This window comes from Aegilops tauschii, chromosome 7, assembly GCF_002575655.3.
Source record: "Aegilops tauschii subsp. strangulata cultivar AL8/78 chromosome 7, Aet v6.0, whole genome shotgun sequence".
Classification (NCBI taxonomy): Eukaryota; Viridiplantae; Streptophyta; class Magnoliopsida; order Poales; family Poaceae; genus Aegilops; species Aegilops tauschii.
In genome coordinates, this window is record NC_053041.3 from 414,030,355 (window position 1) to 414,035,987 (window position 5,633).

At 45.1% G+C, this 5,633-nt stretch overlaps 1 long non-coding RNA gene across 1 annotated transcript; it reads right to left on the minus strand.

The window, feature by feature from the left end:
* Positions 1-1,169: 1,169 nt before the first annotated feature.
* LOC141026895 (uncharacterized) lies at positions 1,170-4,553 on the minus strand. Its single transcript, XR_012189064.1, has 2 exons — positions 4,092-4,553; positions 1,170-2,571 (listed from the first exon to the last, which is right to left on the minus strand). It is a non-coding gene; the product is annotated as an uncharacterized lncRNA (long non-coding RNA).
* Between the last annotated feature and the right edge of the window lie 1,080 nt (positions 4,554-5,633).

Here is a 5,633-nt window from a genome sequence, read left to right on the forward strand (position 1 = left end):
ACTGCACGTGGGGGTCAGAGATGGTGTGCCTGTGATCTGATTCAGGGGAGGGGGCAGGGCTACAGCGAGCGACGGTGATCTGCGGCGACGGCGAGCGGCAGCGCTCTACTACGGAAGGCGGGGATGGTGGCCGGGGGACGTGCCTGCGCTGCGTGTGGGGGCGAAGAAGGTGTGCGCACGATTTGATTAAGGGGAGATGACAGGAAGAGACGCCACCGCAGGTGCGCCTCCTCTCCGTTGGCCCTAGGGCCATGGGGGCGCGGTGGATCTCGGCAAGGCCGGCAGGAGGGCTCCGTTTTATTCGTTTCTTTCAGTTTTGCTAGGTTTGTGTCCTGCTCGGGAAGACGAGACGGCGGCGGCTCCCTGAAGATGGAATAAAGGTCTCCCGCCTAGCCCCCGTTCTGGCGGTGTGTATAGCATCGTTGGTGGGCGTGTGGAGGTGTGTCTCCGGCGAATCTATCTTTGGTGGATTTGCTCGGATCTCGTCATTGTTCGTCTAGGTTCGTGTGTCTTTGGATTGGATCTTCTGATCTACGCTATTCTTCATCTGCGGCGGTTGCTGTTCTGGTGCACTGGTCCTACGGGGCCTTAGCACGACGACTTCTCAACTGTCTACTACAACAAGTTGTGCCCGACTCCGGCGATGGAGGGGCGATGACGGCGGCGCGCCTTCGGCTCGCTTCAGTGCTGCTAGTCGTCGCTAGGTGGTCTACGGATCTGGATGTAATTTATATTATTTCTGGTATTCGTTGTACTGCCATGATTGAAGATGAATAGATCGGAAATTTTCTTGCAAAAAAAAGAGATGGTTGATTTCGAGCCGTGCGGCGACCGGCCCAAATTTCGGCCCTTCGACCGGCGCCTATCAATCGCCTTTAGTAAATGTGGCAAAGCTTTTACTCTTTAAAATAACAGTCTCGCTTTGAATCACTAGTAAGTATGCACGTGCAATGCATGTCTCGACTAATATTATAATCATATATGACAATTGTAAAAATATTTCCTTCATTTGCAAATATAATATGTTTTTGAATATATTAATATAGACTACATACGGATTGCAATAAGTGAACAAACACTCTAAAACATGTCTATATACATCTGATTCACAAACCACAGTTCAAAAACCAGTATGTAGACAAAGAGGAAACAAAATAAACAGAAAAGGAATTGAACTTTGTACGTGCCTTTATTCTTTTCTTCTCATATCTATGAAGTTCACATGCAGTTCTCCTCCATGGTTTAAAAAAACGCTGAGAAATGACTAAATAACTCATGAAAGCCCGGAACTCGCCCAACATGATCTTCTCAGAGGACATAAAAGGATGACTATAATCTCCAACTCATTGTTGGTGACGGTCTTAAATGTAATTAGTATAGCAGTGCCAATCTCATGTCATGTCTCGTGAGGAACTTCTTCCATACTTGCTTGAAGAATAGACCGTCAAGTGAGGTGTCATAAACGGTCCTCCTGAAGCTCTATTTGCCCAATCTTAGTCTTGCCAGCCCGTGCTTCGGGGTGTCCAAACAAGAGGCAATTTCTTTTGGAATTTTCTAGGTGGCCCGTAATGTACACTCACAAAAAATGTGTGAGGACCCCAGTTAGAAACCGTGAAAAAACAAAAAGACCAACTGAGGAAATAGTGAAAACTTACATACCATCATCTGTACTTCGGCGTTAGTCCTAGTGAAGCGGTGTATGAAGGTTGGACATGTGACCCATGGCAGAGCGGCAATAGGTTACACAATTTAGCTATGGCATAATAACAATTAGCTAATTGAACTGTGTATGACAAAATACAAGACAAAATGGGGAAAAGACACAACAAATATGTCCCAAAAAAGGACCAGCCACTCTACGAACCGAGTTTCGAAAACAATTGATAACTTTGAAACTTTCAGCTAGAATACCGAATAATGGAGCTAGAATACCGATTAATGGGCAGATTGTAGCAGCACAAAAAATGAAATGAAAGCTCTAGGATAGGTTAAGCGTTGCGAGCATGTATGTAGCTCTGAGCATAAAACTCAATCACAAATTCCTACGTGTATCAATCTAGTCTAGTTTGGAACACCCTACTCTGAATTTCCATCAGAGCAAGAGCACCACTATGTTTTCGCAAAAATCTTCTCAAGCTAAAATCTGCCCCTCAGAAAGCGGCAAGTAGCCAGTGGAAACACATATCATAGCTGATCAACAAACAGGTCATTTTGTCTACTAATACATTCAAGCATTAGTCGAATTGACAAATTGACAATACAGAGAATGACAAGATTAGTAAATGAATAGTCATTTCTCTTAGTTCCTTTCAGGCTCATCTGGTTTGACAGTCTGGCAAATGAGCAGTTCATCAACAACAGTAAAACAAAACCCATATCCATCTCACCGTCCTTATGCATGTACAGGGAGCATGCCAACTTACCTTGGGGAGAGAAAAAAGAAAGGACAAGGATGTAGGTCGAGGGGAGGTTCTAGTTGATGCTGATGGAAATGGGCTTGATCTCCTTCAATGCAGTGGAGATGGCAGTGCCAATCTGTTCACGTGCATCATCCATATTTCTCACCGATGCCTACAATTTATGGAATAAGATCATATCATTGAAAAAAATAAATAGACCAAAGAAAGAATACAGTAAGGACAGATTTTTTGAGGGAATATGACTAAAAACACTGATTGACAAAGAGAAAAAAATAAAACAAGAGGGTCTGAAGACTGATATATAACTAAAATCTCAGAACAAAAAGACTGAAGAATGATGCATTTGTTGTCCTAACACTTTCACATTCAGTCAAGGAAGTGTTCTGATATCTAGATACAACAGATGGATACCCTGTCCCGCATCATGCGTTCATGTGTGTTGATCTATAGCGATGGCGTCGTTGCCATGATCGTCCCTTCCATAGACCCAACTTGTCATAGCCGGATTCTTGCAGATCGAGGTCACCGTCACCGGATCCGTGCAGATCGATGTCGTGTTCACCAAATCCGTGCACATCCAACTTCCAGATACCTATTGACAATGGTATAAATTCTTGTCCTTTTCTGACTGTTTTTCTGGAGCACAACATTTAGTTATATCCTTGTTGTCAAAGTGAAACTGTAGATTATTCCTCTTCTGTATGTGTTCCTAACAGCTTAGACTGGCCTCGTTATTCTCCTAGTAATTATAAGGAATCTGTTTAGTCTTGCAAGTTGCTCTTTCCAACATACAACCGTGCTGTTATGAATATTTATTTGCTTCATATACCATACATTTTCTTTTTCATAATGCAACAATTATTTGTGCTGTAACTAACATGTTTGAAGCAGAAATTATTGTTTCCCATGCACCCATTACATTTTCCTGGCACTAATAATATTTTTTTTGCGTGTGAACAAAAAAATTGGATAGAATTTACATACCTACGTGAGAACAGTATCATTGACTATTTCTTTTTCACACTGGATCAATTACTCCTTTTCTTGCACCGATTCTTAAATTTTGCAGTGTAGTTTGTTGCTTACTGGGTTTCTATATTGTCAGAAAAAATTTAGCATGTAAGAAAATTTTCAGCATGTATCACTGGTATTGCTGTAGAGTCCATTTCTATCCTGGAAAACATGCATTCTAAAGCGTAAACATGCATTTCCTTACCTGCCCCGCTCTTGGCCATCTACGAGCTGCGTGTTTGCAAGGGATCGAGGCCGCCCACCCCATCTGAACAACCCATGGCTGCTGTTGATTTAGGTGATTTCCCTGCATAATTTTTTGTTTGTCTAGGGCTCTGGGCCATACCTTTTTGGTTGATTCATTCAACTTTATAGCTGCATAGAATCGATGAACTCAGGGCACTAACAGATTTCTCCTCGATTGGAATGCTCAGACCATCAAAATAGAGAATGAAAAGCTTTGTGAGCATAAACACAGACACTTGGTGGTCAGTTTTTTTTGGATTATCCTATTTATGCTAGATTTGAGGCATGAATCAGCAAAAATAATGCTTATGCGCCAACGCAAGGATCCCAGCTCATTCCACAGTATGATATAGTGGGCGAGATAATTTATTAATCTTCTCTCGGCTTAAGGAAGAAACGAATGAAACTACTAACCTTTCTCTGGCCACCGGGCAGAGGGCATGGAATGGTGCTGTGCATGTCCAGCGGCGGGAGGAAGGAGGAGCTAGCATCATGTAGCACGACGACAGCAGGGAAGTCCATGCCGCGGCACGCCGGAAGCCAAAGGAACGTGCCGCTTTCACGCACGCGCCCTTCACCCCACAGCCGCCATGGCACCGTCTCGCCCCCGTGCCACAAGGGCCGGTACCTCAGCTTCGCCGCCGCGCCTTGCACGCATCGTCGTGTCCCTGGCCGCCTGTTGCGTTCGGTGCTGCCGCCGATGGTGGAGGGAGGAGAGGGACCCCGCCGCCGACGACGAAGGCCGAGCCCGCTGCGTCCCGTGCCACCGCCGCTACTCGATGGAGGAGAGGGACCACGCCGCCCGTCGACGTAGGCTGAGACCAGGGCCGGTCCATACATATTCGGGGCCCTGGGGCGAGACGGCAAAATGGGGCCTTATGGACAATTTTTTTTACTAGAATATATTGTATTTCGAAAGCAATTCAGTACATAGCATAGATTGATGGTCCAAAGAACTTGTTGACGTTCAAAACTGGCACAATCATGAAGAGTAGTTTGAAGCTATGTCAAGATTAACTCAAACTTATTACTGAAAGTCACCATGAGATGGCCCTCTTCGAGAAGATCAAGATGGGTATGAAGATGGTCTAAAAAGGAGTTCGGATGCAAAAGTTATGACAAGTTCAGAGATGCTCATGTTGACATCAGATTAAAGAATGGCTTGAAACCCAATTAAGATGGCTTTAAATGGAAAAAGGTTTCAACATGAAAGTTGTGTGTCTCGTCGAAGCGGTTGATTTTGATATAAAAAACATCTCAATCGGAGTTCGTATGCAAAAGTTAGAGCCGAAAACGCGCGGCTGCATCAGGATGGCCAGACACTTTGGGAATGATCATCCAGGTTTTGGATTTCTCCGAGGTTGCGCGGACACTCCGGGGATGTTTGTCTGAATTTTGGATTTTTCTGCCGCAGACTTCGGAAAATAGCATAAAACCCCCTCAAGATGGCCTCTAATAAAAAAACGTTCAACATGAAAGTTGTTCCTCTCGTCGAAACGGTCAAGATTGCTTTTGGGCACGTTTCCATCCGAGATCGTTTATTGTCTCAAACATGACCCGTGAGATGCAGCCAGGTTGTAAACCGAACAGTTTTGGAAAGTTTGGATTCCGAGTTGGACCCATCTAGGGTTTTGAACGTGAATTCTAAATCTTTCCCTGTACGGGAAGTCCATCCGCCTCTTATATACCTAAGGGGTGACGGCCGATTGAACAACAACACACAATCGCAAAACCCATATACTTTTTACCCTAGTTTTACATCTCTCCCTTGTTCTTTCTCTCTCGTTCTTCGTTCGTTCTTCGTATTGAAGGGCAGCGATCCTCGAGGCTCTAGGGGTGGGCGAACCGACCTAGGGCAACCCATAGCCGCCGCGCGTCCAGGCGGGGTCCCTCCCGGGCGCGTGGGGTTTCGGGTCCTGAAAAGCGCCCGCCGGATTGCTTGCGTACCGCGCTTCC